This window comes from Mirounga angustirostris, unplaced genomic scaffold, assembly GCF_029215605.1.
Source record: "Mirounga angustirostris isolate CCGP_5_RB_7025 unplaced genomic scaffold, mMirAng1.0.hap1 SCAF_5, whole genome shotgun sequence".
NCBI lineage: Eukaryota > Metazoa > Chordata > Mammalia > Carnivora > Phocidae > Mirounga > Mirounga angustirostris.
The window spans coordinates 174,579,915-174,600,314 of NW_026991713.1; positions in this window are offsets into that span (position 1 = coordinate 174,579,915).

Below are 20,400 nucleotides of genomic sequence, written 5' to 3' on the forward strand. Positions count from 1 at the left end.
ACCACAAGCCCCCCTCAGCCCCACAACCCCCCATCTGTCCACCTGTGCAGTCCAGCCCCTGCTGCAAGCCCCTCTCAGTCCCGCTACCCCACCCCTTGCCTTTGAAGAGCCCCAGGCAGGGCCCCGAAGCTCAGCGGGGTCCCTCCTCCCTCCCAGGGCTGCCTGGCTGCCCCGCACCCATTCTTCCCATATTGGCACTTCTGCCGTCCATCTGGGGTCTGAGCTTCCCTCCCTCAGGTGACCCTGCCTAGGTCAGAGAATCGGGAGGAAGGTCACCAATGGTTAAGGCTACATCACAAAAGGTCACACATACAGAGACAAGCGCACGCACACACACACGCAGATACACACATCACACGTGTCCCACAGGCGTCTCCGACAACGTCCTCTGTATCAGTTACGTTGGTTGCTAAAAGGACATGGGACTTTCTCCACTTGGCCCCCCGCAGCTCCTGGGCCTGGCCCTCCCCTTCGTGCACCAGTCCCCGTGGCTCCTGGGGTCCATTCTAAGGACACCCTGTTTCCTGCCTGCTTGCTGGGAGGAGGGTGGGGGCAGGGCTAACACTTTGTGGGTGCAGAGGGCTTCATGAAGAGCGCCTTCTTGTCCTGAGACCCTGTTAACTTCCACTGAGGAAAAGGAGGAACGAGCCAGTGGGGAATTGGGTTCACTGTGGGGGATGGTGTTCTTGCCCCTCCGCATGGCCTGGAGAAGGAGGCAGGTCTGGAGGGAGCCCTCGGGGCAGGGGGGAGCCCAGTGGCCCGGGGGAGGCAGGGCTGGTGGAGAGGGCAGTCCAGGTGCAGAGAGAGACCACAGTGAGGCCCCCCTGCACAGCCGTGCAGGAGCGTGAGGAGCCAAGGGGGCCTGTTTGGGGGGGAGGGGGCAGGGCTGTGGGGGCAAAGCTCTGTTGCCGTAATCTTTGCTCTCAGACTTTGTGCAGACAACAGCATTCCCGCTGTCGTGCAGCTCATTCTCATGAAATACTGCCATTACTGCTGAATAAAGCTTGTGTGCTCTAAAAATAGCCAAGCAGATGCCAAGGGGCCGGAGTCTCTTTCTTTTCTGTGCACGGGGTGGGGGGGACGGGCATCCCCGCTGTGTTCTCTGGCAAGTGTGGCTGGAGCTGCTGTCTGGGGTGTCGTGTCCCAGTCGGTCTTTTGGACCAGCGCTCCTTAAACGTCCACTCAGGTTGCATTGCAGACGGACCAGACTCGGCGGGGGGGGGGGGGGTCTCTTGGAGGTGGGTCCAGGTGTCCCCCCATGACTCCAACACGTAGCCAATTCTGTGGCTCCCCGGGCAGACACTAGATCAGAGCTGGGAGGAAGGCTACATTCAGGGAACTTGGAAATGCAGATCCAGGGGCCCCACCCACACCTGAATCTGCACCTGCTGAGGGGGCAGCCACCTGGGTCCCTGAAGGCCCACAGGAGTCCTGGTGCACCATCAAGGGTGAGCACCTCTGGTCTCACTTGAACTTGGATGTGCCTGAGAATCACCAGAGGTCTTGCCAAGCCACATACTTTGATTCAGGAGGTCGGGAGTGGGGCCTGGGAATCTGGGTTTCTAACAAGATTCAAGATGCCGCTGATGGTTCTGGTCCAAGGACCACACTTTGAGTTACATGCCTCTGAGTCGGCTTCCTTCCTAAGCTTTTCTTCTATAACAGATCTGGGCTTTTTTCTTAATTACCTCTGCTCTCCTGCCACCCTCACCACCCAACCCAGCTAGTCGGTGTGCCCTAAGCCTCAAGCTGAAGCGTGGTGGGGAATGGACCCCAACCCCACCTTGGCTGTACCACTCTGGGAAGCCCCACTTTTCAGGAGCCAAGGCATTTGAGGCACTTTCTCAGACTTCAGCATCAGCATGTGGGGCGGATGCTGCCACACCCACCTGTCCATTGACCCCCCCGCCCCGCCCCCCCAGCCAGGGATCAGTGTGTCAGGGTTTGGGGCGAGAAGGCACCTGAGTGTTGCAGGGGACCCTTGTGCCTCGGATAACTGGTTAGAGGATCAAATGAGACCTTGGAGAAAGTTGACAGGGTGGGGGGTGGGGGAACTGTTCTTGCCTTAGGTCTTTTTAATGTGTTCCTAATAGATGAGGGGTCGGGGCAGGTATTCTCACCAGCCTGCCCTTCTAGGAGGGATCCAAATATTGCCAATGAGAGGCTGTGGGTTCCTATGACCACAGGGGTCAAGGGTAGAATCAATTGGATGCATTTTTGCCTGGACTTGAGAAGAGCCATTTTTCCCTTGAGAAGCCTGGTCCAGGACTTAGTGGAGTCCCCCACTCTGTCATCTTGGACAGCGTGGGTTGTTTTTTGGAAGGATTCTGAGCATTTGAGCCTGATGGGATTAAAGTGGGTTTCCAAGGAAATGTCGATGAACACACCTGTACTGAGTTGAATAGTGACTCCCCCAAATTCACGTCCACCCAGACCCGTGAATGTGCCCTGATATGGAAATAGGGTCTTTGCAGATGTGATCAAATTAAGATGAGGTCTTGCTGAGATAAGGTGTACCCTAAAACCAATGACCTGTGTCCTTATAAAAAGAGGAGAGATGCAGACAGACACACAGGGAAGACAGCCATGCAATGGGGGGCAGACCCCGGATGATGTGAGCACCAAGTGTTGCTGGCACCACCAGAAGCTGGGAGGCACAGAACGGATTCTCCCAGGTTAGCCTGCGTGGCCACCACAAGAAGCACCACGGCCAGGTGGGTTCAACAACAGACATTTATTTTCTCATAGTCCTGGAGGCTGGAAGTCAGAGATCAAGGTATGGTGTCTCCTGAGGGCCCTCTGCATGTAGATGGCTGTTCCCCTCTGTCCCCCTGTCCTCTGTGCATGTGTCTGTGTCCTAATTTCTTCGAAGGACACAGATTGGGTTAGGACCCACACTAATAGCCTTATTTTAACCCAATTACCTCTTTAAAGGCCCCATTTCTGGGGCGCCTGGGTGGCTCAGTTGGTTAAGCGCCTTCGGCTCAGGTCATGATCCCAGGGTCCTGGGATCGAGCCCCGCATCGGGCTCTTTGCTCAGCGGGGAGCCTGCTTCTCCCTCTTCCTGCCGCTCCCCCTGCCTGTGCTTTCTCTCTCTCTCTAATAAATACATAAAATCTTAAAAAAAAAAAAAAAAGGCTCCATTTCCAAATAGGGTCACCTAATGAGGTGCTGGGGGTCAGGACTTCAACATAGTAAATTTGGATGGACACAGTTCAACCCACAACAACTTGATTTCAACCCACAACACCTTGATTTCAGACTTCTAGTCTCCAGAACTGGGGAAAAAATAGATTTCTGTTGTTCAAAGCCACCCGGTTTGTGGTATTTGCTTCGGCAGCCACAGGAAATGAATGCGCTTCCCGTGTCCTTGCAGTAGCTGGTCTCACTCCGCACCCACCCATCCAACCAGCAGATCCAGCATCCAGCCACTTCTCCCTGCCCTGGAGCCTTCGCCTCTCCACCGTTCCCTCCTCACTCTGCCCCACGGGTGTGCACCAGGACCGTGTCCTCTTCCACACAAACCCCTCAATGTCTCCCAGCTCAGAGTCCTTCCAGTGGCCCAAGGATGGCATGACCTGGCCCCTTTGGCCTCACTGCCCTCATTCCCTGCTGCTCATCCCTCCAGCTCTGCCTTCCTCAGGGCTTTGCTTCGGCTGTTCCCCTGCCACGCTCTTCCCTACACACACACACATACACACACACACACGGCTTCCCCCTCTGCTCCTCTGCTCAAGTGTCACCTGCCCCGTGAGGCCGACTCCAGCACCCCCTGCCTCCTGTACCTTGTATCCCCCACCCCCAATAGCAATGATCACCCTAGAGCATACTATTAATTCTACTAATTTATTTATTTAATCTGCCTTCCCCCATAGAATAAAGACTAAGAAGGAAGAAGCTTTGACTACCGTGTTCACTAGCACCTAGGACAGTGCCCAGCACATAGTAGATGCTCATTAAATATCACCCATGAAGGGAGGGGGGCCTCACAATGTCTGGAATTTAGGAAAGAGAAGATCCTAAGGAAAAGACTCAGTGTCTCCCCAGATTGTCCAGAAGGACAAAAATGGCCTGGAAAGCCCTGATTTGGGCAAAGGGGTGATGTCCAGGTGACAGGATGCAGAGGCCTCCCTGCCTGCATCCTGGAGAGTGGGACCGTTGTCTGGTGGGGGGGTTCTTCCCTGCCTGGGGGACCCGGAGCTGCCTCACATGATGGCATTTTGGAAACTGGTTCTGCCATTTGTCCACTATCAGAGCAGAAAGCCACGGGGCTGGCTCTGAGGATGATGCCTCGTTCTGTGCTGAGGAGGGGGATCTGAGGGTAGAAGCAGGGAGGCAGCCAGGCTGCGGATGGTGAGGCAGGGCTAAAGGGGTGAATTTGGCTGGGACCTGCTTGGCATCCCGGCCAAGGGGCTGAGGAGGAGCTGGGGCCACCAGGCAGGGTCGGGGCCAGGGGCTCTTAACCTGGGGTGCCCGGCCCCCAAGGGATTCATGAGGAGAATTCACAAACTCGGGGCAGGGGAAGAAATTGCATCTTCAATGTTATGAACCTTTGATCAAATTGTGGCGTGGCAGTTCTGTCCGCCGTAAATCTAGGCAGTGCCGTTAGCCGTGCCCGCGACTTCGCGGGCGGTAGAAATCACAAATGTGTTCACATCACATGCCAATTGTCGCAGGTCTCTCAAAACATCATGTACCCTGATCACGTCTTCAAAATTACAGCTGCTGTTAGACCTGCTGCTGGATCTCATTTCACTAAATACATGTTACAATCACTCTTTTGATAACTGTATTTCAGTATAATCGGTTTCCTTTGTGATCCTATGTGCTTTTAAAAACTATTCTAAGGGCTGGATTGAACTGGAGGGGAGCTCATGGTACCAAGAAAGCTCTCTGGCCCCTGTAGCTGTTCCTTAGAGAGGCTCAGAGGGCATGGGGGCAACAGCGGGGGGACTCTGTTTTCTTTGGGGCAGAAGAAAGAATCCTTCCGGGGGCCCTAAAGGCTCCCAACCCCCCAGCATCTGCCCCAGAGACCAGGTGGGGCCACCCCTACCCACAGGCCGTCTGCCTGCAGCACCCAGCGTGACCAGCAGGTGGCAGCCCCATCCAGCATCCTTCTGCAGTTTCCTTCTTGCAGGGGTGGCTTGCAGATGCCACAGAAGGGACACAGGGGACCCAGGTGGTGCGCGTCCAGGCAGCTCTGGCACCCACAGACACGCACACACCTGTGCACATGCATGAACACAGGCACACGCCGCACAGAGGCATGCTCACACTCACACAACTGTAACAGCCTGCCTGAGAATCAGCTTCCAGAGCATTGCCCCTCTTCTAGGACAAAAGGCATTCCTGGGACTCTGGAAGAGAGGAGCCCCCCTTTGTTTTGCATCATCTCTTCCTTCCCTAATGGTCTTTCTGAGGTGTCCACAGGTCAGCACGCGCCAACTCCAGCCACAAGTTAAAAAACCAGCTGGGGCGGGGAGCGGGCTGCAGTCTGGCTCCGAGACCATGGGCAAGTGACAGTCTGAGCTTTAGTTTCTTTGTTTTGCACGATTTGTACAAAGAGTGAACTCTTTCAACCCAACAACAAAAAGACAAACAACCCAATTAAAAAATGAGCAGAGGACTTGAGCAGACATTTCTCCAGAGAAGATCTACAAATGGCCAATAAGCCCATGAAAAGATGCTCACCAGCATTAGTCATCAAGGAAATGCAAATCAAACCACAATGAGGGCGCCTGGGTGCTCAGTTGGTTAAGCGACTGCCTTTGGCTCAGGTCATGATCCCGGAGTCCCTGGATCGAGTCCCGCATCGGGCTCCCTGCTCAGTGGGGGGTCCGCTTCTCCCTCTGACCCTCCCCCTTCTCATGCTCTATCTCATTCTCTCTCTCAAATAAATAAATACAATCTTTAAAAAAAAAACAAAAACCACAGTGAGATACCACTTGATGCCTACTAGGTTGGCAATGATAAACCAAACCAAACACAACGCAACAGAAACAAAATAATAAGTATTGGCCAGGCTGTGCTGGTGAGAATGGAAAACGGAAAACGGTCTGGCGGTCCCTCCAAAAGCTGAACACAGAATTAGCATGTGACGCACGGATTCCACTCCTGGGTCTACACCTAAAAGAACGGGAAACAGATGTTCAGAGAACTCGCTCGCGGCGATTGTTCACAGCATCGGCACGATTCGCAATAGCCGAAAGGTGGAAACAGCCCAAGCGTCCATCACCAGAAGAATAAAGAAATTGTGGTCTATGCCCGCACTAGAATATTATTCAGGCTTAAAGAAGAATAATGCACTGACGGCTGCTACAAAGTGGATCAAACCTTGAAAGCGTGAGGCTCCGTGCAAGAAGCCAGACACAAAAGGCCACATATATGATTTCATATATAGGAACGTCCAGAGCAGACAAGTGCATAGACAGAGCAGACAGGGTGGTGGCCAGGGGGCTGGGGGGGACAGACAGGAAGTGGTAACTTAGTCGGGAGTGGGTATTCTTCTGAGCCGATGAAAACACTTTGAAACGAGAGAGGTGGACTTTGTACAAGGTGCGGAATGGGCTGCTGCACTGTGTGCTTTAAGATGGTCAGTCGTATGTTATGTGAATTTCACCAACTTTTTTTCAATTAGAAAAAGAGAAAGAGAGAGTGAATGGTGCATTTTCCAGGCATTCATTCAGAGAACATTCTGGCAGCATCGACAAACCCCGTACCAGGGCCCCAGTGGATCCAGACACACGGTCTTCTTTCCCAGCTTGCTGCTTCATGGCCTGGGTCTGTTGTGGAGCCGGAAGATGGAAGATTCTGGAGGAACAAGGGTGAGGGGAGACTGAAGGGAGCTGCTGCAGGACCCTCGTGGGGGGCCCCACCATCTTTTCCTGCTTCTGAGCAGATCCGGGTGGCAGACACACGCACCCCTCGCTGGGGTGCTAAGCGAACTCCTCACTCAGCGGGTATCCTTCTGTCGGGGACACTGAGGCCCAGAGGTGAGAAAGCCATCTCTACCTCCCTGGCAGCGTCTCTCATCTGCTCACGGGACCTTCGTCCCCTCCACCAGGTGCTGAGGAGCAGGCCCCCCTCAGGAGGAAACAGAACTGGGGCGGGGGGAGGAGTGGGAACAGGGGCCACAGGCTGGATCCCTGCACACAGGCCCTGGGGAGAACAGGGAGGACTTTAGGGATCCAGGGCGTGCTAATCACTGGGTCCCCCTGCTTCTTTTCCTCAGCGCTGAACAGCTGCTGTTCCCCCTAAGGCCCGACTTCCGCCCCTGTGACCGCAAGCTCCTTCCACATCTATTTCTTGTGCCTCTGCGACAGCTCGTGTCTCCACACCTGTGCACGTGGGTGTGCATGCACGTGTGTCCATGCGTGGGTGTGGGTATGGGCATGGGAGTGAGGGGCACACAGAGCACATCTTGAGCTCCTCAACTAATTACGCCTCCAAGACCTTATTTCCCAACAAGCTCACATTCTGAAGTCCCGAGTGGACATGATTTCCGTGGATGGGGGACACTGTTCAGCCCCCTACACAGGCCAAACCCGGGGTTATCCAGGACTTGGTGACACGTGGGGGGGACCCCAGGGCCTCCAGAGTGAAAGAGGAGCTCAGCGGACCCCTAGGAGCAGGAGCGTGAAGACTCACATTGGCTTCAGGAGCTGGTGATGGAGAGCATGCTAGGCACACTGCAAAGGCGCGAGAGTCTTGCGCTGAGTTCGTATTTTGGAGCCTGTGGTGGGCAAACCGCCCTTGGAGCAGAGGTCCTGCCGGCGGGGATGTGGGCCTTGCCTGCCTTCTCATTCTGTTCCCCCCAAGTTCCCGTGTGCGCCTAGGAACAGGCAGCAGGGGGTGCCATAAGCTCTTCTGAGAGGGAGCAAGCCGCAGAGCGAGGAAAGGAAAGCCAGGCCTCCCTCTCGGAGGGTGGCTCCCCCTCTGGCTGTGGTTTCTGCCCCCCCATCCCCTCCCCCCTCAGTTCCTCAAGACTGTTTGGGCGCCGGGCCACACCTAGCCTGGTCCCGGAGGAGAACGGACGGGTATGGCATCTTCTTTCAAAGACAAACCACAAATGGAGGTTGGACCTGCTCACTCTCCAGCTCAAAATCCTCAAAGGCCCCCCAACCCCCATCACCTTTAGCACCAAGTCTGAACTCTTCGTTTGGCATTCACGCTCCTCCTGCCTGGCTTTCCCGCCTTATTCACGATAACATTCCCCCTTTCACCACGATGCATGCGGTCTAACCACACCCCCACTGCTGTCAAGGCTCCCCCTTCATTCACTGGGCCAGCATCCACTGTGCCAAGTGCTCGGAATGCAGCCATGAACCAGCAAGGCCCGGCCTCCTGGGGCTTCCTATCCCTGGGATGACCGACACTGAGTCAAGAACCGCAGAAACAGCCACCAAGTGTCAGGGGCTGTGGTTCCTGCTGTCCCCGTGCCTCTCTTTCACGCCTGCCTGGGGAGCATGACTGAAATCTGTCCGGCGACCGGCACGGGGCCTGGTCCACAAGAGGCTGAGTTTCCCGACTCCAGCCCAGACCACAGTGACGAGAGTTCTGGTGACTGCCTGTGGCTCTTCTGGCAGAAAACCACGAGGTTTCCCTCACCCCCACCCCATCCACCCCCACTCAGGTCTCCCAGGGAGATGCTCTAGGACTCTGAGCTCAAGGGGGCAGAGACCCCAGCATATGGTCCAGCGGGAGCCTTATTACAAGCAACCCCATCAGCTACTCCCAGGGCCACATACCCACTTCTCCCAGATTTTAACAACTAGGACAAAGATTATTGCCCACGATCTCTTTATTCCCGTAGTTCTCTATGGACACAAAGAACATTCTCGCTATCTTCAGACTCAATCGGCTAATGAGTACAGCGTTCTCACTCTTGACCATGTTGATTTTTCCCTCAGCCCTGAGCTTCTGGAAAGCAGTAGGACTTACAGGAACCCCACCCCCTTTGTGTTTTGGAAAATGACTTGCAAAGAACCAGCTTTCTCCACATGACTTAGACGAGACTGATGGATGCTCCCCGCCCCCCTTGTTTACCTCTGACAAGGACAGACACAGACCCTCAAAATCCCCTTCATGGACCCATACATGATTACCTGAACTGCTTGTCCCCACTGGTCAATCGGAGCAAAGTGCTTGTTAACCAGATATTGGTTAAACGTCTCTCCTTCCTCCGGGCCCTTGAACTTCAGTCCTCAGCCTGAGCCAGCAGACAGCCCCTCCCGGAATAGCCCTGGAACAGGGTTAGACATTCTCTGATCTTCTATCCCACTTCCCCACGCCGGATTCCTTCTGCCTTTGTTCGCTCCTTTCTGGAGCAGAGAAACTCTCGCCTCTCTCCCGACTCCTGCAGACCCGATGGTCAGAGCCTTCTCACTCTTACAAGAGTTCTTCCCCCACCCCCTTGCAACAATCCTTATGCGTAAAATCGCTCTTACCAAGTCTGGATTTGTTTTTATTTGACACTCTGGAGGGAGCAACATGAAGATGGTCGCTGACGACTCAAGTCAGCAAGTCACCGGGGGCCTGAGCCACCGATGACCACCTGCCTTAGGTTCTACACAGGGACTCACCGGATGTTGGGGGAAGTGCTTTCGTGTCCGAACAAGCCAACGCCAGGATTCCTAGGAACACAGCTGGGCTCAGTCATTCTTACTAAGGAATGGATGCTTCCCTCTGGGCTCAGGCCCGTCTCCCCAACGGCTGGGCCTGGGGCAAACCCCCCCAGTTCGGCATTCACCACAAAAGCCAGGAAGCGGTCATTGTCTGATACAAAGACCTGGAGGCAGAGGGACACCGAGGCCTGCTGTCTTCTCGGAACATGGAAGGGGAAAACGCAACAAGAACAAAACACAGATTACTTGTTCAGTGCTTTCTCTGGCCTGAGCAGCTCGCCCAAGGTCTCGGAGCTGGGGGAGGGGTGGCGCAGCTGGAATTTGACCTCCTGGCTCTTCGGTTTCCACGCCCCGCCCCTGCTGGGCTCCCAGGGTGCTCCCTACAGTGTATAAGGAAGGCTGGAACCGTGGACACAGAAAGAGCCCCGGGGTTGAGCCACTGACCTCTCTGAGCCTCAGTTTCTCTGACAGGATGCCTTGGAAGTGGTTGGGAATTAGGTGTGGGGATGCGTGTGAAAGCTTTAGCCCCAGAAACGTCAGTCCCACCTTGAAGCTCCTTGAGAGCAGGGACCAGGCCTGAGGGCTTGGTTCCCAGCGTGGAGCAGGGTACACGAGTGTACGCAGTGAATATGCCCTAAATAGAGGGAGCCGTGTCTATGCGGGGGGCCCAGGGGGTGGAGTGGATTGATACAGTCGTGGTCTCTGGGCGCCAGAGGCAGGAACCAGAGGGGGAAGGAATGGTGGAGACACGGGGGCGGGGGGGGGGGCAGTTGTGGCATCTCGTTTTGGAAAGCAAAATTCTGGGGCGCCTGGGTGGATCAGTGGGTTAAATGTCTGACTCTTGATTTCGGCTCAGGTCATGATGTCAGGGTCGTGGAATTGAGCCCCGCGTTGGGCTCTGCGCTCAGCGAGGAGTCTGCTTGTTCCCTCTCCCTCTGCTCCTTTCCTTGCTCTCTCTCAAATAAATAAATAAAATATTTTTAAAAAATGCAGAATCCTTTGGTCCAAGGGAGCGAACTGGGGACACTGCGGAGGATGGAGGGCCACGCTGGGCCAGTGCCTCCCTGGCTGCCCCTGGGGCAGGATGGAGCTAGGTTCCAGGATTCTCACCCAAGACCTCCCCCCCTTCTAGGGCCCAGCTGGCGGGGGGGGTGTGAGGTGCACCCCCAGCTCTGGATTTTTCCTAAGTGCCGGGTGACCTTCAGAAGATTGCTCTCTGTGATTTTCCTCACAGCCTCGCCTGCAGCTCCATCTTTAAAAATAGTTGCAGAGAAACCCATTGCTTATTCAATGAGCTCTTTTGTTAAAAAAAAAAAAAAATACCCTGCAGCTTCCGTTTGTTTAGTTCATAAAAGGCCCACTGTGATTATCAAAGAGCCAGCTCATTAAAGAAAAATTGGATGCTGGGAAGGAGTGGGAGAGGACAGGGGTGGCGCAGGGCGGGGCGGGCCCAAATCTCAGTCCCCTCTGGAGACCTGGGGCGGTCAGCCCACCTCTTGGAGGCTTAGCTTGCTCATCTGCATGGGGATAAAAATAATAAGAATGCCGGGTCCTCAGATTCAGAGCCGAGCAGGCCACGGTGCCCCCCTCCACCCCACCGCCTTCCACCTGCCTCTCTCTGCGGCTCTGTCCCCACCCCACCCCCAAGCCAAACTTCTGGAAAGAATCATGCCCACTCCAGCCTCACCTCCCTCTCATTCCTCTGCCTGCCCGCATCTCCTCTAAACTGCTCTTCCCAAGGTTATCAGTGATGCTCACGTGGCTAAGCGGACATCAGTGGACAAATATTTGTCCGGCACCTCGTGGGAGCCGGGCGCTGTTCCTGCAGTTGTCAGCCCTCATCTTGCTGGGTGCTCGGAGGTGTTGGGTCCCGGGCAGCAGCAACAGACCAAGTTCGGCTGACAAAATCCAAAGGCAGGGAGATGAGTGGCATTGGAGCGAGAAAGAGGTTTATTTGAGCGAGGTCAACACCAGGACGACAGTGGACTAGTGTCTCAAAGACTGTGCCAAAGGGCTGAAAATGCTTCCCGGTTTATAGAAGGAAAATGCAGACAGAGGTCAGTGAGTATGCGCAGGTGGGCAGCGAAGATCAGGTCAATCCCTGTCTTGGGGTCACTGCTTGAGGGGGGTACTTTTGTTCCCCTCCCGGGATGCTTTGCCCACAGGGTCTTTTGCCTGAATTAAGAGATAAACTGGAAAGAAACACTTGTCAATGAGAAAGTCTGAGGTCAAAACGAAGGTGGGGGACGTCCTCTTTCAGGCCCACTTCCCAGAAACCCACAGACACTGTGTTCTCCTTGGTTCCCTCCCACCCTGCTGGCAGGGCCTTCTGTCTCTCTTCCCTTGACTTTCTCCCAGTGGAAGTGGCTATTTGCCCACCCAGCCTCTCTTCTTTTCATTTTCCTCAGGATGGGGGAGGGGTAGGAATCCCATTTTTTTGTGGACCGCCATGAGCCCAACAAAACACTTACATTTTCCAGTGCCCCTACAGCTGCGGGTGGCTGACAAGAGAAAAGCAGAAGTTTGGGGTGAAACATCTGGAAAGTCCCCTTAAAAGGGACACAGGCAACACCTCTCCGTTCTGATCTAAGCCACTATCCTGTCTGATGAGCTTGATAACAATGGCTTTCCAACTGGTGTCCTGCTCCCCCATTCTCCCCCAGGCGGCCAGACAGATCCTTCAGAGGCATCACTGCCCTGCTCAAACGCCTGCTGTGGCTCCCCGTTACCCAGGAAGAAGTACAAACTCCGTGTTGAGCCATCAAGACCTCCACGCCCACTACAGACCTCTCAGCTCACTGCCCAGCTCTCTAAACCTCGGTCTCACTTTGTCCCATAGAAATACATTTGAGCCACGTAATGGATAATTTTCTGCGGCACCTGGGTGGCTCAGTCGGTTAAGCATCTGCCTTCGGCTCCGGTCATGATCCCAGGGTCCTGGGATCGAGTCCTGCATCGGGCTCCCTGCTCAGCAGGAGGCCTGCTTCTCCCTCTGCCTGCTGCATCCCCTGCTTGTGCTCTCTCTCTCTTTCTCTGTCAAATAAATAAATAAAATCTTTTAAAAAAAGTAATTGATGATTTTCCAACGGCCACATTTAAAAATGAAAAGAAACAGGCCAGATTATTTTAATAATACCTTCTCTTAGTGCAATATATTCAAAATATTATCATCCCAACATATAATCAATATAAAGTTTATTGAGACGGTTTACCTTTGTTTCCTCATACTACATCTTCACCATCTGGTGTGTGTATTTTCCTCTTAGAGCGCATTTCAACTTGCTCTGTGTCTAGATTTTATAAAATGTACAGTTCGAAAAGTGGATTCACATACCCAACTTGTTCCAAATATGGTTAAAAGCCTTCCAATGACAGAATTAAAGATCCATTTTTCAATTTTAATTTTAACGAGTTAAAATTAAACAAAATTTGACATTCCTTTCCTTAGGGGCCCTAGCCACGTTTCTAGAGCTATGGCCAGTGAGCATCCTGGGGTCTCCACCAGCGCCGGCCGGCAGACTTTCCAAGATGATGAGAATGCTCTATACACTTGCCCATGTGCTGTCTGACGCTTTTGAGCACTGTGGAACTGAATTTTTAATTCTGTTTCATTTTCATGGATTTAAACTTAAAGGCCACACACGGCCAATGGGTACCCTACTGGAAAGCTGCTGTCATTCCCCGGACCTCTCACCTCCCAGCCTTGGCCCCGTCTTCCCTCTTGGCTGAGTCTTTTGTTTGTTTTAAAGATTTTCTTTTATTTTTTCTTTTTCTTTTTATTTTTTTTTAAAAGATTTTATTTATTTATTTGACAGAGAGAGACACAGCGAGAGAGGGAACACAAGCAGGGGGAGCAGGAGAGGGAGAAGCAGACTCCCCACTGAGCAGGGAGCCTGATGCGGGGCTCGATCCCAGGACCCTGGGATCATGACCCGAGCCGAAGGCAGACGCTTAACGACTGAGCCACCCGGGCGCCCCAATTTTCTTTTATATTTTAAAGATTCTATTTATTCATTTGACAGAGAGAGGGAGCACAAGCAGGGGGAGCGGCAGGCTGAGGGAGGAGGAGGAGCAGGCTCCCTGCTGAGCAAGGGGCACAACGCGGGACTCGATCCCAGGATCCCGGGATCATGACCTGAGCTGAAGGCAGACGCCTAACCGACTGAGCCACCCAGGCGCCCCTTAAAGGTTTTATTTTTAAGTCATCTCTACACCCACCGTGGGGCTCGAACCCACAACCCTGAGACCAAGAGTCCCACGCTCCCCCGACTGAACCAGCCAGGAGCCCCTTGGCTGAGCCTTAATACAATTCCTTGTCAGGTTACTGCCTCCCTTCTCTGCAGTTCCGCATCACCCTGTTTGGTTCCCCGTCCCAATAATGACATTTTTATCACAATTAATTGTTCGCTTTTTCTTCCTAGGTGTGTGTGTGGGGGGGTGGGCTCCATGAGGGTGTGGGCCGTATCTGTCTTGTTCATCTCTCTGTGGCCAGAGTCTTGGAACTAGCCTACAGTGGGCATTCCATAATGCTGAGTGAAAGAGCTACAATTCATAAATGGATGAAGTGCCACATTACCTGAGATTCCACCATTATTCACTCCATGGTGTTTAAAAAGAAAGGACCCAAAGTGGAGTCACCTTGCCCCCAGGACAGAAAACATCGCAGACTACTGAGTTCTCAGCCTCTCCAGGAGTGGAACTTGAAAGCGATCAGTCTGGAATTTCCTGGTCAGTGAGGTCATCTGTACGAGAAGACCACATCTCTTCCCCTAAAGGAGGATACCCTTGCCTAAAATAATCCTTTCTTTTCTTTTGCTAGTAATAATCACCTTGTCCTGCCCCTCTGCCTATCAAAGGCTTCCATTTTGTACAGCTCCTGGGAGCATCTGTGTGTTTACTGGATGGGATGCCGCCCCATGCGTGAATGGTTGAATAAAGCCAATTAGATCCTCAAATTTACTCAGTTGAGTTTTTGTTCTTTTTTTTTTTTTAATTTTTTATTTGACAGCGAGAGAGGGAACACAAGCAGGGGGAGTGGGAGAGGGAGAAGCAGGCTTCCCGCGGAGCAGGGAGCCCAATGCGGGGCTCGATCCCAGGACCCTGGGATCATGACCTGAGCCGAAGGCAGACGCTTGACGACTGAGCCACCCAGGCGCCCCAAGTTTTTGTTCTTTAACAATCGTGAAGCATTGCCTTTCTCTTCTTGTGAAACACACATCCTCCCATTGCAGGCCAACAAATTCCTGATCCTATGGAAATAGCCGCCATGTATATTATGGCCACTGGAGTAACAGTTACTACCTACTGAGCCCTTGTAATGTGTTAGGAGAATGGCTGGAAGCACTTTCCATTTACTAGCTCACTTGATCCTCACAGCATTCCTATGATGGGGGGGTGGGATTATTAGCTGCACTAAGGCACAGAGAAGTTTAGTAACTTGCTCAAGGCCACACAGCCAGTAAGTGGCAGAACCAGAACCCAGGCAATCTGCAGAGGCCATGGTCAGATTAACTATGAGAAATAACTTTCTAGCTCTTTTGACCATGACCCACAGTAACAAGTACATTTTACTTTCAGACCCAAAACATCATACACACACACACACAGAGCCCTGAAAAAAGTGTCACCAAGTATTACATTGTTGTACATGACACATTCTGGTATATTCTATTTTATCCTTTCTCATTAAAAAAAAAAAAATGCCCGGGGCGCCTGGGTGGCTCAGTTGGTTGAGCGACTGCCTTCGGCTCAGGTCATGATCCTGGAGTCCCTGGATCGAGTCCCGCATCGGGCTCCCTGCTCAGCGGGGAGTCTGCTTCTCCCTCTGACCCTCCCCCCTCTCATGTGTTCACTCTCTCTCATTCTCTCTGTCTCAAATAAATAAATAAAATCTTTAAAAAAAAAAATGCTGGTTGTGACCCACCCAATTGATTTCATGACCCACTCCACTCCATTATTTTGACAAACATTTTATTAGGGAACATTTCTAACATAAAAGTAGAGAGAAAAAAAATGACTCCCCCCCCCCCCCCCCCCCCCCGCCGCCATGAACCTGTCACCAACTTCAACAATTACAGCTTGCAGCCGATCCTGACTCACCTCCGCTGGCTTCCTCTTCTGCATTGTTTTGAGGCATCTCTCTGACTTGATGTCATTCAATCTGTAAATATTTCAGTTCTGGTCTTAGTTGCCTAGGGCTGCCATAACGATACCGCAGATGGGACAACTTCAACAACAGACATTTATTTTCTCACTGTTCTGGAGGCTGGCAGTCCAAGATCAAGACTCTGGCTGATTCGGTTTCTAGTGAGAGGCCTATGCTTGGCTTGTACACGGCCACCTTCCCGCTCTGTCCTCACCTGGCCTTCCTTCAGCGTGTGCATGCAGAGAGCTCTGTGATGTTCCATCTTATAAGGACACTAGTCCTGTTGTGTCAAGGGCGCTACCCTGTGACCTCATTTGACCTTATGTACATAGGCCCTATAGCCTAATAGGCCCTATATCCTAATACAGTCACATTGGGGGATCAGAGCTTCAGCATATGAATTTGGTGGTGGTCGGGGGTGGGGTGGGGGGTAGGACACGAGCTTTCAGTCTGTAACAGTTCTATAATGGTTTTGGCAAAAATGTCCTCCTCCAAGGGAGAGGAGGATGAGGACATTGAGTACATTGGGGACTGGAGTGGAGGAGACAAGAGAGGAAGGTGTTAAATTCTCCCCACCTCAGTCCAGCACCCCTGAACCTGGAGAGGCTCCCAAGGGGCCTCCAGGCCCTGCCTGCAACGGAATTTTGGCTGCATCAGAGATCTCAGCTGTAACAGCAGGGAAAAGACGCTCATTCAGAGAGCTGGTCTTGGAGGATTCTGGGGTGTTCAAGGAACGCCCACTCACAGCTCTGTGTACCTGGGAGTGCCTGCTGGCCCCTTGGACTGGGATAAAGACCTCATACCGAGTCAGGAGACCTGGGTGCTCTGTTGCCTGGGACCGCTAACTCATGGCCTGACTTAGGCAAGCTGATTCTCTCTCTGGCCTCAGTTTCCCCTCTGTAAGAAAAGGCTTTCAGATAAGGTTGCCTAGCACACACATTCCTGGATTCTCGCCACTGCAGCTCGAGGTTGGGGCAAAGCCCAGCAGGTCTCTCCAGGATGTGTTTCTAGAAGGACCAAGGGACCGGCTGCCTTGAGGAGGGCTGGGAGGGGGCACGTTCCTGGTCCAAGTGGTGAACCAAGATCGGGCCGATTCCATCTGAGGCAGGGATGGGGGTAGGAGGGACAAGGGGCTGGGGATAGGACAGGGACTATCTTTGTTTAGCAAACCCCCAGTGGGCCATTCTGATGGAAAGAGGAGCCTTGGTGAGGCCTGGACAGGGGTAGGTGAGGGCTCTCTGGCCAGGACAGTTCCCAGAGGAGGACTGGCCATGGGGTTGCCTTATTTCAGTTGCAGGGCATGTGACAGAGCCAGGAGAGAGACAGAGCCTTGGGAGCGAGTCCCGGCAACTCCGCAGAGGTGAGGCCCGGGGGCTTGGGGGGGCGGTGGCGGGGGAGTTGGGGTTTAGGGCCGGCTGCCCCAGGAGCCCGCACCGCGCAGGGCAGATGGAGGATCCAGCGGAAGTCCGGAGCTCGGCGCCAGGTGGGGCTGGAGCCTTGTCAGCCTCAGCGGACCCCCGGGGAGCAGAAGGAGGCTGGCGTCCCTCCCAGGCTCTGGACGGGGGCCAAGGCCAATTTTGTGCAAATGCGACAGGACAAGGTGACCCCCCGCGGGCCGGCGGGCGCGGGGGCGATGGCAGAGGCGGACAGATGGTCCGACAGTGGAAGAGAGCCCACGCCGCGACCCCGCGAGCTCACAGGCGGCCGGCAGGTGCGCGCACCTGCGTCCGTGGCCCCGTGGCCCTCGTGGGCGCGCCCACAGACATGCGCAGACGCGCCCGCGGCGGGCTTACCTCCCTGCCTCCCCCAGGTTTTACCACTGACACTTGCTGTTCCTAGAGGTGTGTTGTCCTAGAAATCCCTTTCCATTCAAGGATTTCTTGGATGCCGCAGCCAATTTTCATTCCTGCCATGGAGTTCCTCCGCAGACTCTGCCAGGAACATCTCTTTTTCATTTATTTCAGGCGCTGGAGAGGCAGTGACAGGAAGAGCCCGGCAGACGGCTCTGTGGTATTTTCATCAACACGACAGCCTGCCGAGCACGTACACCCTTCGGAAGCCGGGGCCTGGCTCCAGGACTGGGTCTTTCTTCGCCTGGGCAGGAGTGGTGACACCAGAGTCCCTCCCCCCTCGGAGGCAGGGAAGCCCTGGGTGGGGAGGGGGGTGTCCCGGTGCACAGTGCAACTCCATCCCCAACCTGATCCTCCCCACTTGTTCGGTTCCCAAATCTTAGGTCCCATGAGGGCCAGGAGCCATGTCCCCCCCCCCAGACCTCGGAATGTGACCTTATTTGGGATTGGGTCTGTGCAGACATAATTAGTTAAGGACCTCAAGATGAAATCACCCTGGATTTAGGGACGATTTAAATCCAATGAGTGGGGGGGTCCTTACAAGAAGAGCAGGCAACACAGACACACAGGCAAGAAAGCCATGTGACAATGGAGGCAAGATTGGAATGATGGACGCCAAGGATCGCTGGCGTCCAGTGGTTTCTCCCTAGAGCCTCGGAGGGAACCGACCTTGTTGATAACTTGGTCTTGGACTCTGGTCTCATAAACTGCAAGAAAAGACATTTCTGTTGTTCAAGCCCCCCAGTTTGTGGTGACTGGTCACGACAGCCCCAGGGCATGGACACAGCTCGAAGGGGAGGGGGCGAGGAAAGGGAGACTGGGAGACTTGGGGGAGGGTGGGTGCGTTAGGACAGGGGTGAAGCATAATCCACCTAGGTTTTAACGGGCTGAGACCAGACCATGAAGGGATGGGACAGAAGGTACAGCAATAATCCAGGCAAGAGATGGTGATGCCTCGGACCAGGCTAGGAGATGTAAAAGTAGAAAGAAATGGGTAGAATCAGGATCTACCCTGCAGTTTATGAGACCAGAGTCCAAGACCGCCGTCAGCTTGATGCAATCTCAAGGAAAGAGGGAGAGGTTTGCAGGGAAGTGTGCTCAGCTGAGGTGCAGCCTCCGGGGGGGCTCGAGGCTCTTGGGAATCCCTGGTTGGGGGAGTCCTGGGTACCCCAGGAACGGGTCTGCTGTGGACCGTTGTGGCTGGGAGCAGCCCAAGGGAAGGGTGGCCTCGGGGCAGATGCAGCTGTGGCACGTTGCCACGGCCACCACCGTGGTTGACGGGATGAATGGACAATGAAGGCCAAGTTGCTGTTGGCCTGGGAGAGATCCGGTTGGAGCAGCTGAAGCCAGAGATGCTGCCTAGCAGAAGCCTCTAGAGGGGAGGGCCTGCATCTGTTGCCTAGGGCCACCCCAAAACTACCCCAGACTCACAGCTGGCTGGTTGCAGAGGAGCTGAGCTCCTTGTCCTGAGCTGCTGTCGGCTTAAAACAACAGCAAGTTATTCTCTCCTAGTCCAGGAGACTGGTTAGTCCTCACTTCTGACCCCAGTGACAGAGTTCAGGGGCCTCCAAGACCACTCTCATTTCTGACACCAGTTGCCAACTGGGGGGCCCCCGAGACCACCCTCAGGTTCTGTCATTCACTGGAAGGGCTCACAGAACTCACCTAGAGCCGTGGTACCAATGGCGGTGGTTTCTTACAGCAAAGGATAAAGATGAAGATCGGCCGAGGGAAGCGGCTCGTGGGGCAGCGTCCAGGGGGTTCCAAAAGCAGAGCTTCTGTCCGATGGCAGCTCCACCCTTGCACGGTTGTCCCCTTCCGGTGGAGTCAAGGACGGTGCTCACATTGTCCAGCAACAACATGCGGCAGCATGCATGGAGCACTGCCCACCAGGGGGTCTCACCTGAGTCTTGGCGTCCAGAATCTTGACTGGGGCTCAGTCATATAAACACGGTCGACTTGCAATGTGGCTGACTTTAATGTCCAGCCTCTCTGGAGGTCAAGTTCACCCTGCATGACCCAAAGCCCCCACCCTAAATCACATTGTTTGCTGTCTGGCACGGCCCAAAGCCCCCAGGTAAACAAAAACCCTCTTATCAGGCAGGACGTTCCCAGGGCTAAAAGATCACCTCCCAAGAGCTGAGGCCAAAGACCAGAACTCTCTTTGGTTTGGGTTCTTTACGAGACACCTGCCACGGGACCTCAGGTAAGATGTTAAACCTCATGGTGCCTCAGTTTTCGCATCTGTAAAATGGGTATGCAGGTACCTTCCCTGCAGCATCGTCAGGAGGATGCTGCGAGGTGGCATCTCTGAAAGCCCCCAGCCTGGTGTCCCCTGTAACACAGCTGGTCCTCAGGAAGAGGGCAGGGCTGGCTCGGCCCGCTGCCTGCCTCACAGGTGATTCATCATCAGCCTCGGGACCACAAGATCTAAGGGTCCCCAGCCAGCGTAGGGGGCGCTCTTCAAAGGTGAGCTGACAGCCCTGACTACAGAGTGAGAGCGGAGCTCATTATGTGTGGCCTTTTTGATGAATTATAAAGAGCCCAAGCCTCATGCTGAGAATGGAGAGGAAGAGATGTAAGACCACCGGCAGACGCATATGTTTTATTTCTGAAGTGAGAGGAATTCTGGTTCTTTGGCTGGAGAGTTGCACCTTCGTGCAGGACGTCCACGCAGACTCCAGGCTGAGAGGCGCTGAGCCTGGAGACACGAGACCCATCACAGAGGGGGCAGCAGGGCCAGGGGTCAACTGTTCCTTTTAGGGGACTCTTGGCTCTGTTA